This window comes from Zingiber officinale, chromosome 5B (assembly GCF_018446385.1).
Source record: "Zingiber officinale cultivar Zhangliang chromosome 5B, Zo_v1.1, whole genome shotgun sequence".
NCBI classification, from domain to species: domain Eukaryota; kingdom Viridiplantae; phylum Streptophyta; class Magnoliopsida; order Zingiberales; family Zingiberaceae; genus Zingiber; species Zingiber officinale.
In genome coordinates this window covers 62,451,542-62,470,869 of record NC_055995.1, presented here as the reverse complement: position 1 = coordinate 62,470,869, position 19,328 = coordinate 62,451,542, and positions in this window count along the sequence as shown.

The following is a 19,328-nucleotide window of genomic DNA, read 5'->3' as shown; positions in this document are numbered from 1 at the left end:
ACCCTGTGTGAACTGAAACATCTTATCATAGTCCTATGCCATGAGGTGGGGACTAAATTCAGCGACTCGCCTAAACTCTGCATCATACTCCATTACCCTGTGGTTGCCTTGCTTAAGGTTCAGGATCTCCTGACGATGGATCATACAAAAAGTGATAGGAAAATACTGTCTCTTAAAGGCCTCCTTAAATAGATTCCAAGTGATGCTCTGCTCTCCAAGAATTGTTTGTTACATCCTCCACCAGGAGGTGGCTTGGTCCTGTAAATGATAAGCCGCTAACTCCACCTTTTCTGCCTTGGTGCATGTCATATATCCGAAAGTATTTTCCAAGTTATCCAACCAAGTATGCGCAATCCATGGATCAGATCCTCCATGGAAAAGAGTGAATTGATTCTTCACTGATTGGGCAAGCATTGATATATGTGCTTTGTCCATTACCCAGTTGGTAGTGGTCGGGGCTAGTATTGGTGCTGGTGCTCCCTGAGAATGTGCTCCTTGACCCCTAATAGGTTGTTGATAGTCCTGATTCCTATTCTCAAACTCCACGTCTGTGGGTGCTAAAGAGGAAACAATATTCTCTACATTAGGGTTAGGTCCCACTAGGTTTATGGGTCATCTCTAAGGTCGGGCTCAACCACGACTGCGAATAGTGGTTGTTCCACTGGGCGGCATTACCTGCAGGTCAAAATAAGTCAATCACCAACCAAAGAGTATGATAACAGTTAACACCTTACTTTCCTATAGCTCGGAGATGCCCGTCGACTTGCCTAATTCCCCACAACTGGAGAGGTCCAAATCTGATAAAACCAATACAAAATGTAAAAATGCAAACACATAAATCGACATCACAACCTAGCTCTGATACCAATAAAGTTGTCATTTCCCGAAGGAGTCCCTGTCCAATCAACGGACAACATCTCCCCCCTTATGACAACATATAACACCTGGATACATTGCCACAAAGGTATACATAACCATAAAAACACAACCACATGGTAGGAATCAATCACACAGAAGACAAAACTAAAAAACAATGACATAATCCAATATAAATTATTAGTATAGAAACAATCTTGTATGTGCGCATGTCTAACAAATAGCATACTTTATTTGCAAATCAACCAAGTAGTGCAACTACAAAAAGTATGACCAAAACATGTTTCCAAAACAAATACCAAAGCAAACTTCGAATACCATAAGGTCAAAATGTTATGACACCAAAAACCAAAAGCAAAGACATCTCAAATGGCGTGGGGCTGGTAGCCAGGACCTTCGAGTGACATGACTTTATTCCCTACCTGCTAACCTGAAAGGTAAATGGAAACAAGGGATAGTGAGTAAAACACTCAATGGGTATATATATATATAGATGGTGCATGATACTAAACAGTAAATGAGCAATCTCAGAAATATTACTTACTAGTGAAAGTAAGAGCAGATACCAACCTAGAAATCCACAAACTTGTACAATCAAACATGTGGCACATATATATATATATATATATAACAAATACACAACAATTATTAATTGCAGCTGAACTGTCAACTAGGGCATTTAAGACGTCACTATCAGCGGGAGAACACCCTACCATGGATGGTCCCGTGAGCAGACTTGTGGCCACTGTCTGTAGGAGAACACTCTACCACTGATGGTCCCATGGACAGACAGGGCATGTATGTAGCTATCTAGCTACAAACTATGGGTGAATGCACTACCACGGATGATCTCGTGTGCAGTCATAGTCTACATGTACCCAATCAATAAAACAAGAACGACATTCACCATGTGCTAAGGGCCTACCACTAGTTATATCACTATCTAAAGGTATTATGTGGTATAAGCAATCATACATAGTAACAAGGGGACTGCAAGATATCCAATGTAGGGAACATAAGGGTGAGCAGAATGATCAACAATATTAAGCAAATATAGAGTTAAAGTAAGCTATGTATACTATCACAATACTGAAATAAAATCATGCACCAACTCCCAAGGATCTAAAAGAGAACCAAAGGAAACTACCCACCTCAGATGTAGAACGTTCTAGTAGTCTTCAAGTTCGGTGTTCCCTCTCAAGCTCGAACCCTACAATTATGAAGACCATTTAAATAATAAGCTAACGCTAGGGAAACAACCTCAAATACAAAATTTATCCCCCTTTCTTTGGTATTAGTCATACCAATTCTTTAATTGTTGGCTAGTCTTTTATTCCTCAGTTCCATAGCTCCATAAATCTATCTACCCATTTATAAATCTAACCAACATATACTTAGTCAATTAAGTCACAAGCTTACTAGCTAGTAGCACCAACTAGTAATATGGTTCAACCCAATTAATGAATTTAAAGATCCTACTATTAGCATAAAATTATAATGCAAGTTACCTCCTATCCCTCTCTAATTGAAAGCGTGTTAATTGACCCAAAGTTTAACCCATGTTTAGCATCCCACAACCCATTGAAGAGAACCTAATTACCCCTTCTTATTGTTGATAGTAGCCTTGATGAAATCCAACCTCAAATCCTAGTTTCTAATCGAAAATAGGGTCATCTGCACAAAATCTTGGTAACCCAGAAAGATTACCTTCGGTTTCCTTGGTGGTAGTGGTTGTCCGTGGTCGATAGCGGCTGTGGAACTTAGTGGCTTGGGCCCATCGACTGTGTTTCAACCTCTGGAACCCCCTCCCGATCCTATTGCCTAGATCTCAGCGGTTGGACGTGGCAATGCGCCGCTGGCTCCGGTCCCAGTGTTAGGATGTATACTAAAAGCCTAGCTTTTTGTAAATATTTATTTTAAAATAAAAATCACATTAGTTAAATGTCTACATTTATGTTAAATGTAGTTTTCCATTTAATTTATATTGTAGATAACATGGTGTGTGGTGCCACACAGAAGATCATGTTATCAGTTCCTTATAAATTATAAATAGTAGCTCATAACTAAGATGGAATGGGACAAACCATTGGAATGGTTGTAGTGTAATTTGGTATTAGTTTATCTTAATTATAAAATTCCACTAGTATACTATGTGTGTATTGAGTAGGACCATTTGAGGTTGTTTCTTTTTATACTGACTACATAAAAGAATAAAACCTCTATTATTATGGATATACGTACTCTTAATCCCGATATAATAATAAACACGTATACTTAGTATTTATTTATTTGATTTATCAATCGGTGAGATATAATTCGATAAATCAATAGGCCTGATAGTTGGGAAATGATATTATTTATATGGTGTGTTGTTGATTATAGAAGGAAACTATGTCCTAGTAATCTAGGTTGATGATGTCCCCTTGAGGAGTTCATAAGAATTATCATTTAAACCCTGCAGGTGGACTTAGTCCGGCATGATAATGAAGTTGAGTGGTACTAATCTTGGAGCTAAATATTAATTAAGTGAGTTGTCAGTAACTCATTTAATTAGTGAGCATTCGATATCTTAAACACAGGGAGACTAACACACTCATGATTAGAAGAAGCCCATAATGTAATTTGGGATTGGTGTGGTAGTTCAATAATAACTCTTTAGTGGTATGAGTTATTATTGATGAACTTGAGTTGGGTGTTCGGGTTGAACACAGGAAGCTCAAGCTCATCGGGAGACCAAAACCAATTTCTTCTCTCGATCCCTGTTGTAGCCTCTATAAAATCTTGTATCCACCAAGTCCACTTCTTACCCAAGTAATGGGTCGGACACATCCTTGCTTGGAGCAAGGGGGCCAGCCAAGCATTAGCTTAGAGCCCAAGAGGTGGCCGGCCAAGCCTTGCTTAGTGCCCAAGCAAGGGGCCAACCACCACAAAGAATAAAAGGAGTTTTTAATTTTGTGTTAAAATTTTTCCTTTTATAGCCATCCACATGGAGTTAAAAAGAGAGATTTTATTTGTTAAAATCTTTCCTTTTATAGCCATCCACATGGTTTTAAAAGAGAGTTTTAAAATTTTAAAATCTTTCCTTTTATAGCTATCTACAAAGGATTAAAGAAATATTTTAATTTTGTTAAAATTTTTCCTTATTTGTAGTTATCTATAATGCTTAAAAGAGAGATTTTAATTTTTGATAAAACTTTCCTTTTTCATAATCATGATTTAATAAGAGAAGTTTTAATTAATCTTTCATTTTTTATAGTTGTCTACATGTTTTAAAAGAGAGAGATTAATTTTAAAACTTTCCTTTATTGCCATGTACAATAGGAAATTTAGAAAAGAGAGATTTTAATTATTGTTAAAATTTCCTTTTTAATGGGAGGCCACAAATAAGGAAGTTTTAATTATGTTTAAAACATTCCTTTTTTGCCATGACCAAGGATTATAAAAGAGAGGTAGAGGGTGCCTCATAAAGATATACACATAACCTTAAGCCTCCTCTCTTTTCCTTGGTGTGGCGGGCCCCTTCCCTTCACCCTTTCTCTTAGGCCAACACCCCACTTAGCTCCTTTTTTGCTTCCTTAGGGCCGGTCGTATCAAGGATTGAAAAGTCCTTGTGGCTGGTTGCTTAGAGAGGAAGAAGAAGAAGAGGAGAAGCACTTGGTGTCCGGTTGCTTGGAGGAGAAGAAGAGGAAGAAAGTTTCCTATTTTGGTATCCCTTGGTGGCTCGAGAGTCTTGGAGGAGAAGAAGTGGTTCGGATGGAGTTGTCTTGGTAGATCGTCACCCACACGACGTCCAAGAGGAGGAGAGAATACAACAGAAGATCAAGAGGTCTTTAGCTACAAAGAAAGGTATAACTAATTAATTGTTTCCACTTCAAATTAATTGGTTTGTGTTCTTTGTGTGGATCTTGAAATACCAACACAAGAGGCTATTGTTTTTAGGTTTTCGATTTCGTGTTTCGATCTTGTGCTTCTATTGAGGTCTCTTTAGTTAAACCTAGGGTTACTGTAAGAAGTTAAATATCCGATTTCTTTGAAAGGCTTTGTCTAGGAAGTGGTGGATCATCCCATACCCAAGAAGGCCAAGTGCCTCACCATGTTTAACCTGGAGGCCGATCTTTGAAATAGATATTTAATTAACTTTTGTAATATGGTTTAACTTCTGAAGAACACATGGGTTGAACTTGGAGTAAAAATGTTAAGTATTGTTTCCAATCCAAGTTTAACTTCTGAAGAGCAATTTGGATTAATAATGTTAAGTATCATTTACAATCCAAGTTTAACTTCAGTAGAGCACATGGGTAGCTAGGTAAAGTTCTGTGCTTGTATAAATTTTTATACAGAGAAAACAGAACAGTTTTTCGAGTAGCAACCAACACCCAGGTCACAGGGAGAGGGCATCGGAGTCAGGCACTGCATCGGACAGAAGGGTCGCTAGGAGATGAAGGTTACGAGGAGGCAGCCTCCGCAAGCACAACGTCTACAAGGCAGGCTGATATTGGCTTTGCCAGTGTGGCGTAAGGGGATAGAGTAGGATGTTGTGGGGGTGTCGACCTCCGCAGGCATGTTGCGAGGTAGGCCGGTGTCAATTCTGTAGGCGTGGCATCTGCGGAGGTGCAGCGTTGGGCAAGGGAAATCGCATGGGAGTAAGGAAGGGGAGGGAAGTGTCAGTGCCGAATGAAGCTAGGGTTCCTTTCTTATCTCATCCGCTGCTTTTAACTGGGTGGATCACACGAGACCTTTTCCTATTCGAGTATTAGACCCCAATGAAATATTCTAACTTTGATAAAGATAATCCTATTATTATTTTTAAATAAAACCTGTACATATACCACAACTTATCTATAATATAAACACCCATATATATATATATATACATTATTTATCAAATTATTATTATCTCCATTATTATCCTCATTCATGACCCCTTAATAAATTTACTTACGCTACATTTTAAATTATTCGTAGTTAGTCATCGTACCTTATATGTATAATATTTATTTATCAGAAATCTAACAACTCTTATTATCAAATAAATTTTCAATTGATTTGCAAATTATAAGAAAATTATTTACTTATGTTTTCTAAAACATTTCCATTTCTCTAGTGTTGTAAAATTATTTTATCCTTAGTCTAGATCAAACCCATAGAAAGCATGATCCTATAGATCTAAGGAACGAGCATTTTACAAACATACTAGGTCTACTTTGATTGTGTATTCACAAACATAGAATGACATGAGATACATAGGCCTTTTGCCAAGACTTCAGATGCTTATATCAGTGCATGAAAATAAGTCTAGGCTATAAATATAATAATACATTGATCAAGTTAAATAGTCCCTTTTAAGCATTCTAATTGGACAGTATTTGCTTAACTTGACTAATCAAGTGGATACTACTATCTTCTGGTAGATAGTTAGTAACTAACAGTTAGACATGTATTAAGAATAGTAGCAATTAAATGATTCTTTTTAAATAAAGATATCATATTCAAGGGGAGAATCTAATTTCAAATCATGTGTTAAAAATTCTAAAATGTTTACTAGAGAACTTTTTTTAAGCTTTACCTAGAAAAAATCTTGGAAAATGAGTTGATTTGAGAAATACATAATTTTGAAAGTTTTTGAAAAATCAGATGATTTTTAAAAACTTGGAAAATTATTTTGAATCCGTACTCTTAAAATTACCTTAAATCTTTCTCAGAAATTTTTCTTTTAAAATTACTTTGAAAATCTTTCTTAGAAATTTTTCTTAAAAATTACTTTAAAAATTTTTGTGTAAAATTACTTTTAAAATATTTATTAGAATTTTTTTTACTTATATAAAAGTCTTTACTTAGAAAATCATTTGAAATTATTTACTAAGAATATTATTCCTTTGCAAATATTTACATAGGAAAATTTTCTCACAATTGTTTTTGAAAAGCCTTACTTTGAAAAAGTTCAGTTAGGAAAATTTTTTCTCACAATTATTTTTTAAAATCCTTACTTTGAAAAAGTTCACTTAGAATTTTTTTTCAATTATTTTTGAAAATCCTTTAAAAAAGTTTACTTAGAAATTTTAGAAACATATTACTCAGAAAAATTTAAAGAAGTTTACTTAAAACTTTTTTTAACAATACCTTACTTGGAACATAATTTTGACAAAGCTTTACTTCGAAAATGCTCTTAAAAATATTTGCAATTTTTTTTTTTGCTAAACTGAACTTTTGTTCAAACCTCTCCCTAAGTTCGATACATACAAAGTATTTACTTTTAGTTATATTTTGCATGAATGTCTGGCATTACTCATCCCATATTATGTCTGTCTTAAATTTTACCTTAGTTTCTTTTTATGAATGCCAAAGGAGGAGGGAAAGGGTTAATGTAGAAAAAATAAACAAATTTGATCAAGTAAATCAAATACAAAACTAACTTAAATCATTTGTTTGTATTTTACATGTCATCTTTTAATATTATTTTTTTCTAACTTTAACTAGGTTGTCATTACATCAAAAAAGGAAAGATTGTTGGTGTAATTTGTACTGATGATTTAACTTAGGTTTTGATGAATGACAAGTCGATTAAAGTTAGAATGTTAGTGATCTAATTACTTTACCAAGTGTGCAGGAGTTGATGGGACTGAAAGACCTGACACCAGGCCAAAATCCAACTAGGTCTGCGAGATCCCATAGTTGGTGCGAAGTCCAGATAGGTTCGTGAGACCCAATATCTGGAAGGAAGTTTGGTTGGGTCTGTGGAACTTGACAACCGACCAAAGTTTAGTTGGGTCTATAGACCTGACAACTGGCAGAAAGACTTGGTGGGTCTAAGGCAAGTCAAGCGACTGCAGTTGGTAAGTATAAGGTAAGCAATTGGAGGGGAGATCCAGTGAGGATGCATTCCTAGTTCAGGGAATAGTAGACATCGGTCCAGCTGAGGTCAATTTGGGAAACCTAAGCTGAGACCTTGACTAGATCTTAATCTCGGGGAGACATGATCTAATTACTACTACTATTTTATTGTACTAACTTTATTTTGCACGATAAACATATTTTGGTTGCTTGGGCTAACTCTTTTTTAAGGAAAAAGAAACATGAAAAAGAGTGGTCCGGGAGTCGAGAAGGGATTCGGGCTCCCGAAGTTGGTCCGGGCGCCCGGAGTTGGTCCAGGTTCCTGGACCTATTTTGATCTGGAGGGTGCCTGACCAGGCACCCGGGCGGTCCGGGGCCTGGAGCTGGTCCAGGCACTCGGACAAAAAATTTCATCCAGTAGCTAAGTTAGAGCGTGAAGACTGGTCGAACCCACGTCAAGGTGCCCGGAGGTGGATAAACTTCAAGGATGAAGTTTCGATGAGAATTTTCCATGTCAGCACAGTTCAGGCACCCGAGAGGGGATCCATGTGCCTGAATGGTCCTATAAAAGCAACCTTCGACCAGTAGCTTAAAAATAACATTTGCTATAACTTTCATATTCGCGCGCTGCTCCGAAAAGGCTCTGACGACACCAAAAGACTACTCCAAAGTTCGAAGAATGAAGACTTCTTCTTCCTTTCTATTTTTCGGTAATGTTTACATTATAACTATTGTACTTAACTTTGTAAATCCATTACGAATTTATAGTGATTGTCCATCGAATGTACTCTCACGTGAAGACCTTGGAGTAGGAGTCGTTGAAGGCTCCGAATCAAGTAAAACTACTTGTGTTAATGTGTGCTTTGTTCTCTCTCTTTTCCGCTACATGACTTGTTTTAAATTTTAATTAACGCTCTTGCCTCTTACTTCCCCACCTCTAGCTTATTTACAACCCTACACACTGTTCGATGTCAGTTTTGAGGTACACCTCCATCTGCTTCTTCCAATATGAAAAGTCATCCCCGTTGAAGAATGGGGGACGAACGGTGCTATAACCTTCGCTTTTGGCCATATGGTTCTAAAATGGACAAAACTTACAAGTCTATGTCTTGGGTTAAGTAATATGAGAGATGAATATAAATAAGGCTTGAGTGGTGTTGCACCAATTTTAAACAATTCAAATAAATCATGGAGAAAAAAATTATTTGAAAAGATAATTATACCAATTCAGACCGATTCGAAAAACTTAAAAATGAAAAGAAAGAAAGCGAGAAAAATCTCCTTGCTCAATTGGTGGTTGCATCAATTCAGAGCGAATAGGGATCTAATATCACTTGTAGGATCGAGGCACATGAGGGGGGGGGGGGGCTGAATCACGTGTATTAAAAACTTGTCTTTTAAAAATTAAAAATAAAGTGCAACAGAATTAAAAGTAAGAAGAAAAATCGAACACAAGGAGTTACTTGGTTCAGAGCCTTCGGTGACTCGTACTCCAAGACCTATGATCCCTTGGATAGTATCAATGGCCAATCCACTATAAACCTCTTCTGAAACCACTGGAAGAGAGAATAAAAAACAAGTATGAAAATTAGGAAAGTGTAACAGCCTACACTTTCCTTTTGCAAGTATGAAAGAAATACAACAATATTAAATCATTACCAACACTTGAAGTTATAGAATCAGAACGGACTCGTGTGTTAGTGTCGGTCTGCCAGCAATGATCAGAAGTAGTAGTGTTGTAGCAGCATGAAGTCGAAGTAGCTGGAATGTCAAATGATCGTGTAGAAGAGGTATATATCCATTGTATTGAATACTTGGCCAAATAACTCTTTTATAGAGCATTGAAGGCACCTCCAATTCCACTTGAGGCGCCTCCAACCTCGAATTTTATCCCCTAAAGTTCAGCTTCTTATCAATTACAATACCTTAGCCATTATCCATTCGAGGGCACCTTCCAAGTGCTCCAAGGTGGCTCCAAGCATGCATTAAGGGCACCTCCAGTACACTCCAGGGCGTCTCCTCGCAGCGTAAACTTTATCTCCTTGAGGGCGCCTCTAACGAGGTCTAGGGCACCTCCAAGCCTACTCCGAAGCACCTCCAGTCAGCTCTGAGGCACCTCAGACACTGTTCATCCAAGGCCAATTTTACTACTTTAGTCCTGCAAAATGTATTAGTCCAAAAATAAAGTGTAACCTATAAAATAAAGTTAGCACAATAATAAAATAGCATTATTAATTAGATCATGTCTGTCTAGGACCATGATCTAGTTATGGTCTCAGTTTAAGTATTCAAAATGGACCTAAACTGGACCAGTGCCTAAAGTCCCTAATTGGGACTCATCCTTACTAGAACACTCTCCACTAGTGACTTACCTTATGTACTATACAAAATCGCTTATCTTGCCTTTGACCCACCAAGTCTTCCCACCAATCATCAGGTCTGTGACCCAACTAGATTTCGACCAGCTTTCATGTCCCATAAATTCAACTGGGCTTTCTATCAAATATCGGGTCACTCTTTGACCTATCTGGACTTCTACACTTGCTATCATTGAGTTTGGAGTGTAGTTGAACAACTATTTTCCCTTCTTCGAGCCAGAGATTACTAAATTGGTTCTGGAGAAGATCTCTCTTGGCTAGTTTTTCTTCTGATGTTCCTTTATGTAGTTCTAAGAATTTTTTTTAGAGTTCTTTCGCCGAGTTATAGGCATCGATTCAATTGACTTCTTGAGGTGGTAGCATGCTCAGAAGGTGGAACTTGACCTTACCGTTTGCCATGAACTCGATTTGCTGCTTTTTGTTCCACAGATGCTCTTCCTTTTCATCTCTGTTCTAATCTCTAGGCACTTTAAAACCATATTTTATAGTTAGTAAAATGTCAAAATCAGTTTTAAAGTACACCTCCATTTATTACTTTTATAGCGCGAACTTTCCCTCGAACTTTGGCAGGTAGTTGCTAGATTCAGCCATTTTCTTACTGCTTCAGTCAGCAGTTAGTTCTTCTAAAGTGAACTTTGCTCTAATACCACTTGTTGGTCCCGGTAGACCGGCTAAAGGGGTGGGGTGAATATCCCTACAATCAAAATTTAATACTTTCTCTTGCTTTTTAACTTTAACAAGGAACACACATTAATTTAACAAATAAAAACATAAACAAAAGTAAGAGGCGAGGAGTTACTTGGTTACAACCTGAGTGATTCTTAATCCAAGGCAAATGTAAGCTTACTAAAAATGACTCCTCTGATGAAAGCAAAGTAGTCTCTTATAAACGTTGAAAGCACTAGCAATTGAACCGAAGATTACAGAAGTTAAAACAAGTGTGTTGTTCTAAACTTCAAGGACTAAAGCTCTATTTATATCCCACTGGTCAAAGTTAGCCATTTTGGGGTATGCCCGATGCGGTGTATGCTTAACACATTCCGTAAAACATGTAGCGAAAGTAAAAATATGATAACAAAACTATTTTATTACAACACACACACACCACATGCATGTAGGATAAAATCATGCAGGTATAATCGTGAAATAAAATTTAAGAATAAAAATTATTCTAGGCATACCTTACGGACGATGTGTAGGGAAAAGGACATCAACTTTAGCGACGTCCATGAACCTCGCCTCTATTCGTATCTGTTGGTGCGGTTAGCACTAACGATTTAACCTAGGTTTTGATGAATGACAAATCAGGTTAAGTTAGTTTGTTGTTGTCTAACACTCTGATCGAGTGTGCAGGAGAAGTCCAGACAGGTCAACGAGCTGACCGGATGTCTGGCACGAAGCCCAGCTAGGTCGACGGGCTGACCGGATAGCTAGCACGAAGTCCAAGCGGGTCGACGGGCTGACCGGACGCTTAGGCACGAAGTCCAGCTAGGTCGACGGGCTGACCGGATAGCTGGCACGAAGTCCAAACGGGTCAACGGGCTGACCGGACGTCTGGCAGGTAAGTGAGGTAAGTCACTGGAGGGGAGTGACTGCGAGGACGCATTCCCGGGAAGGGAACATTAGGCGTCGATCCGGCTTAGATCCATTTCAGATATCTAAGTCGAGATCGTGACTTGATTCCGGTCTCGGAAAGACGGAATCTAAGTCATACTATTTTCTATTACTTTGTTGAACTTTAATTGTGCTAATAATCTATTTTACAGGATATATATTTGCCTCGGACTAACTCTATTTTGCAGGAGAAGAAATTTCTGGAAATAGGAGGTCCGGGCGCCCGAAGGTGAATTTTATCCAAACCAAGTCGTCGCCACGTGGAGTTCGCTGATTAGACCTGCCACGTCGCACCAGGGCGCCCGGAAGGGATCTAGGCGCCCGGAGCAGTATATAAAAGAAGCCGAGGGGTGGAGCTTCAGAATAATCTCAGAACTCTTAGACTGCTTGCTCTGTTGCTCTGCGCTCCAACGACGCTAACGAAGCTCCAACAACGCGCCCTTGTCCTTGTGGTTTTCTTTCTGTCGGTATAGCTTTGTTTTAATTTTCATTAGCATTTCTTGTACTGTCTTTGTAATCATTATTGCGAATTGCTAGTGAATTGCCCAACGAAAATACTCACGGAGTACGGGCCTTCGAGTAGGAGTCGTCATAGGCTCCGAACGAAGTAAAAATTACTGTGTCTATTGTTTTTAAATTCCGCTGCGCGTAACTCTTTTTAACGCTATTTTTTCGAATCGATATTCACCCCCCCTCTATTGACGTTTCACGATCCAACAAGTGGTATCAGAGCAGGTACCGCTCTGATTTGGTGCAACCACCAATCAGACAGGGGGTGAAAAATTAACCTTTATTTTTGTCTCATTTTTTTTGCTTAATTCCAATATGGTATTATTACCTGTTTTGGAAATTTTTTTTGTAATTAAATCCAAATTTGTGCAACACCAATTTAGATACATCTATTATTTTTTCCCGCACTACTAATCCAAGACCAAGTCTTGGGATTTTTTTTCGTTGTTTACTTGTGTGCAGGATGTCTCAACTAGAAGGCTTCAGCACAGTACGTCCTCCCCTATTCAACTGGGATGACTTCTCGTACTGGAAGAAAAGAATGGAGGTGTACCTAAAGACGGACTACGATCAATGGTTTAGTGTCATAAAGGCCTACCGAGCTCCAGCCGACAACTCTGGAAATCCACTAGACACGGAACAGTGGACTCCGGACATGAGGAAAAAAGCGTCCACGGAAAACAAAGCAATCAACATGCTACACTGCAGCCTAACACGAGAAGAGCTGAACCGGGTCGGACCACATCAGAATGCTAAAGAATTATGGGACAAATTGATTGAGCTGCACGAAGGAACGAGCGACGCAAAGGTAACAAAAAGAGATTTACTTTTAAATAAAATATTTAATATAAAAATGCAGGAAGGGGAAACGGCAAGTCAACTGCACGCGAGGATCAAGGACATCCTCAACGAACTCCACGCGATAGGTCACCAGATGGAAAACAGAGATTTAATCAGGTACGCACTAAATGCTTTTCCACGTAATAGTTTGTGGGCATCGATCGTAGATGCCTACAAAATTTCAAAAAATCTATCTAAGTTAAAATTAGCCGAGCTTTTTTGTGAGTTAGAATTACATGAACAAACTAATGTTGGAGCCAAGAAAGGTATTGCTTTATTTGCAAGCTCATCCAAAGAAAAGAAGAGCAAGTCTGAATCTAAAGAAGATTCTGATCAAGATTCCGAAGACGAAGAATACCTGGTGAACTTGGTAAGAAAAATGTTCACCAGGAGAAAAAGAAGCTTCAGCAAGAAGGACCTTCAAAAGATCAGCCCTCCCGTGGAACAAAAGAACGTGACTTGCTTCGGATGCAATAAAAAGGGGCACTACAAGAGTGAATGTCCAAGACTGAAGTTCGACAAATTGAAGCCGACCAAAAAGAAGGCCCTCAAAGCAACGTGGGATGACTCCTCGGACGAATCGGAGGTAGAAGAGCAGAAACACCAGAGCCACCTCGCGCTGATAGCCCGCGAAGCTGAAACGGAAGACGAATCGGGAGATGAATCGGAAGACGGGTCCGAACCCGAATCGAGCCACGAGTCCGTACTCGTTTCCGAAGGCCCGGATAAGGTATATTTTAATTTTAAAAAAAAATTTAAAATTATTTCCTGCTTAAATAGTAAATTAGTTAAAATAGAAAATGAAAACAAGTCACTCCTTGAGGAAAATCAAAACCTCAAGGAACAAATCAAAAATTCAAATCCAACTCAAGATCTAACACTTGAAGAGAATTCATCATTAAAATAAGAAATTAATAAGTTAAAAGAAATGCTAGGAAAATTCACAACAAGATCAAAAAATCTAGACTTAATCCTGAATAATCAAAAGGCGTGTTATAATAAAACCGGAATCGGATACAAGTTAAACTCAAATAAAACTTTTAAATCATTAATAACCCAATACAAATCAACTAATCAAGCTTGGGTTCCGAAAGCGTGTTTGACCACGCAAGTAGGACTTAATCAATATTATATACCCAAAGAAAAAATTTATTATATAAACTCGAATAAACCAAATCAAAAACCAAAATATAAACCTAAATCAAAAAAATTCAAAGTTTAAACATTTTACTCAACAAAATATAAATTATCACCAAGTTAACTATAACTATAAAAGAAATAGACACAAACCTAAAACGAAAATTTAAATAATTCAGGGGGAGGCTCCAGAATAGCTGGCACCTCCAAAACTAACTTACCCGACAGGGTAACCCAAATAAACTAACCCGGCAGGGTAATTAGGAATAGTTAAAAAGGGACCCAGTTTAACTTGAATCACGGTACAGGTGAAGTTTTTGGATGATAGTACGTTACGGAAGCTTGGGCATCGCATGTCTAGAAAGATATGGTTTCGATCTGGTGCATTTGGCCAAGTGGAACTGACCGAAACTACCGTTAAACAGATCCTAACTAGTTAGACCAAGGTTTAGTACTAAGCTCTGTGGATAGGACTATTCGGAAAACCTCGAAAGGTTGGTTACTTCTAATGACGTCCAAGTGACACACCAAGCTTAGAAGTTTATCCGAAGAATGCCTATTTGTAGAGACCAAAAGCTAAACCTGAATCTAACACAAGTTAAACCAAACTCTATAATTAAATCTAATTCATCTCACAAAATTATAGGATACCCTGATTGATAATCTAGATCGGGTGAGATGAATAAAGATTAAATTAATTTTAAAATTAATTAAAAGTAATTAAAATTAATTAAAATTAAATTAAAATTAATTAAAATTAAATTTTGAATGTCAAATTAAAATTAAATTTCAAATTAAAATTAAAATTAAAATTAAGTTTAATTTAATTAAAATTAAATTTCGAATTAATTAAAAATTAAATTAACTTTAAAAATTATTTTAAAATTAAAAATTATTTTAAAATTAAATTAACTTTAAAAATTATTTTAAAATTAAATTAACTTTAAAAAATTATTTTAAAAATTAAATTAACTTTAAAATTTTTAAAAATTAAATTAACTTTTAAAAAAAATTATGTTAAAAATTAAATTAACTTTAAAAAAATTATGTTAACAATTAAATTAACTTTACAAATTTTAAAAATTAAATTAACTTTAAAAAAAAATATTTTAAAAATTAAATTAACTTTAAAAAATTATTTTAAAAATTAAATTAACTTAAAAAAAAATTATTTTAAAAATTAAATTAACTTTAAAAAATTTTAAAAATTAAATTAACTTTAAAAAAAATTAACTTTAAAAAGTTATTTTTAAAATTAAATTAACTTTAAAAATTATCTTAAAATTAAAAATTATTTTAAAAATTGAATTAACTTTAAAAATTATTTTAAGTTTAAAAATTACTTTAAATTTAAAAATTATTTTTGTAACGACCCGCCTTCTACTGACTAGGCTGTGAGGTCGATCACTACTTTATGCTGTGCTAAATTACTATTGCGGAAATCTGGATTGATTAAAATTTTACTAAACTGATTACTGTAAAATATGAACTTAATATTCTAGGTGTACCTAGGAGTTGTAGACATGCTAGGGAAGTTAATCTATGCCTCTCGGATCTCCTGCTAGCTGTAATTAGGCATTTCAATTGATCCATGAATCGATTGGGCTGTCGGATCGATCCAGTGATCGATCCAGCTTGATACCAGCACGGAGAAAAACTCTGGATCGGTTGGCTGACCGATCTACAAGCTATCTTGTTTCTGTATGTGGCTGGATCGGTCTAACGACCGATCCAGGAGTGCACTGATCGGTCGGCTGACCGATCAGTGAGCTTCTGTAACCGACTTATGCTTCTGTATGCGGCTGGATCGGTCTACCGACCGATCCATGAGTACACTGATCGGTCGGCTGACCGATCCAGTGGCTCACTGATCGGTCGGCTGACCAATCAGTGAGCTTCTGTACTCTCACGCTAACTCTCTGTTCGCGACTGGATCGGTCAGCTGACCGATCTAGTGGCACTACCCACTTCTGATCGATCTGTAGATCGATCTGGTTTCTGATTTCGAATCAGAACCCCTGATTTCAGCACTTGTTCGTGCCAAAATTTCATATAACAATTCTAAACTAAATGCAAAACATTCTAACATCACAAAATAGTGTTCTAAACATGATAGGTTGCATGATTTACTAATTCATAGTGATTAACAACTAAAGTGCAAAATAATCAAATACTGAAAAGTTCTAATGCTTAAACAAGCTTGCTAAAATTCGCTAAGATCTTTTATTCCAAGTTCCTGCCCACACACATCCTCGTAGCATTGTCCTCCAACCTCCGCTAGTCCATCTTTCCTTTACCTTTATCTGCAGTATAAGGAAAAGAAAGTATCTATAAGCTTTCGCTTAGTAAGAAACCATCTACCTCACTAAAACATGCATTCGATGCAATATGCTTTTAAAACATGCTAATGGAAATACATACTGAATGTGCTAGGCATGGCATGGCATACAACACATAGAAGTAAAACTGATCATGGCAATAAAGCTAATGATAAACTATCATTTGTATCAACAAAAAACTAAACTGATATAAAACTGAGCTAAGCTAATACTAATCTGATGCTAAAGCTGAACTGAACTCACATGACTAATTTGTGATGTTTGAAAACTATATTCATAAGTAGATTAAAATAATAATCAAGCTGCTGTTTGGGCCCGGCAACTGTACTTGCAAGTCCCGAATTTAGTAGGGTTTACTAGGTTAGCTGAACCTAGGGACGACTGTGGGAGCCCAACCCAATGGATATCTAATCCTGTACAGTGCCACTGAAAAGGTAAAATACTGAATATAACTAATGATTACTCGTCTTGCTCTTTCTAGGTTATCTGAACCTAGAGCTAGGTTGTCTGAACCTAGAGGCGACTGTGGGAGCCCACCCATTGGACATCTAGTCCTATAAGAGCTGTAGCCAGACTAAATAAGCTGTGCAAATGTTTCTATTGCATTTGTCTAAGTTAATAAATGCTTAAGTTGCATTTTAACTGTGCTATCAATTAAATTGAACACTTGGTATGCGCTAATTCACATCCTTTGTGTCGGTAGTCTACATATTACTAAACTAAAAGCATACAATCATCTGAAAAGCTACTTATACTGCAGGTGAGGGGTTTCTTACCTCCTTTTCGGATTTTCTTACGATTCTAATCGCTAGATTTCCGGAGGAGACGATCCTTTCGACGATCTTCTCGCGACTATGCGTTCTTCTCGCGGAGGGAAGCGTCCTCGTGCTTTTGTGTTGCCGAGAGGTGCTCCTAGAACCCTTGGCTTGGTGCGCCGAGAGAAGGAGAGAAAAAGGAAGAGGGGTCGGCGGAACTAGGGTGAGGAGAGGAAGTTCACGGTGGAAACCAAAAATACAACCCTCACTTAATTAGTTTCCCATATTTATATTAAGTGGGTATTTCGGCCCAACTTAAACTTAAATATAAATGTTTCCCTTTCCTTTCAGCACGGCCCTGCTGGGTTCAACTAGTTACTAACATTATCCATAAACCATAGGTCTCGGGTTCAATTCTCGCTTAGGCCGTTTTCGTTTTCTATTTGTTTTTGCTACTTCCATTACTCTAAAAATTCCATAAAATATTCTAAAATTCCAGAAAAATCGTAGAATATTTCTAAAATAGTTTTGAGAATTTTCGGGCGTTACAATCCCCCATACCTTATAAAAAGTTCATCCTCGAACTTAGAATAATTCTGGGTACTTCTGTCTCCTCTCTCTGCTGTGTGACTGTGCCAAATAACCTTGACTAATGGTACTTCCTTGTTCCGCAATTTCTTAACTGCTCGGTCTATTATCTGAATAGGCCGACTGTCATAGCTGAGGTCTTCGCGGATCTGTACCGACTGGGGCTCAATCACCTGGGTGGCATCTGGGGTATGCTTCTTCATCATAGAGACATGAAATACATTATGGACAGCTGATATTTCCTGGGGTAGCTCTAGCTCATATGCTACATTGCCCACTCTTCTGTTGATAAGGTATGGTCCCACATATCTGGGACTTAGCTTGCCCTTTTTCCCAAACCGCATTACTCCCTTCATGGGAGCTACTCTGAGGAACACCAATCCCAATCGAGAACTCTAAAGGTCTGTATCAAGATAGCTTTTCAAGGCTGATGCCTCTATCCTCTCATGGATCTCAGAGATGTGGTATCTGCTACTAGATCTGTCTGAAGTTCTAGTTCTTTCTGTTCACCACTCTCATACCAGCAGATTGGAGATCTACACCTCCGCCCATAGAGAGCCTCGTAAGGTGCCATGCCGATAGTGGCCTGATAGCTGTTGTTGTATGCAAATTCTGCTAGACTCAGATATTTGCACCAACTTCCTTTGAAATCTAGGGCACATGCTCGGAGCATATCTTAGAGTACCTGATTTACCCGCTCCGTCTGTCCATCTGTCTGAGGATGGAAAGTCGTGCTAAATTTTAGCTTCGTGCCCAAAGTTGTCTGTACACACTCCCAGAAGTGTGACGTGAACCTGCTGTCTCTGTCTGAGATAATGGTTCGTGGGACTCCATGTAATCTAACGATCTCCTTGAGATATAACTGAGCTAACTGCTCCATGGAATAGGATATTCTGATAGCTAGGAAGTGGGCTGATTTAGTCAACCTGTTGACTATTACCCAGATGGTGTCGAAACCATTCGTGGTTCTGGGTAGTCCCACTATAAAATCCATAGAAATGTCTTCCAACTTCCATTTTGTAATCTGAATAGGCTACAGAACTCCTCCTGGTCTCTGATGTTCTGCCTTGACCCTCTGACAGGTCAGACAGGTGCTGACATATCTAGCGATGTCCCTCTTCATCCCAGGCCACCAAAATCATTTCTTCAAGTCTTGGTACATTTTGGTGGAACCAGGATGCATCGCATAAGGAGTCCTGTGAGCCTCATCTAGAATTTTCCTCTGTAGTTCCTCCTGATCCGGAACACATAGCCTGTCACCAAAATACAACACCCCGCTATCTGATATTCTGAACTCTCCACCTTCTGATTCTGCTAAACCTTGCTTGATTCTCTGAATTTCAGGATCTTGCTCCTGAGCTGTCTGGATGTCACCGAGCAAGGTAGACTCTAATGTCATAGTAGAGAGCTGTCCGACTATGAGCTCGAGACCGAAATATGAGATCTCCTTCTGTAGGGGC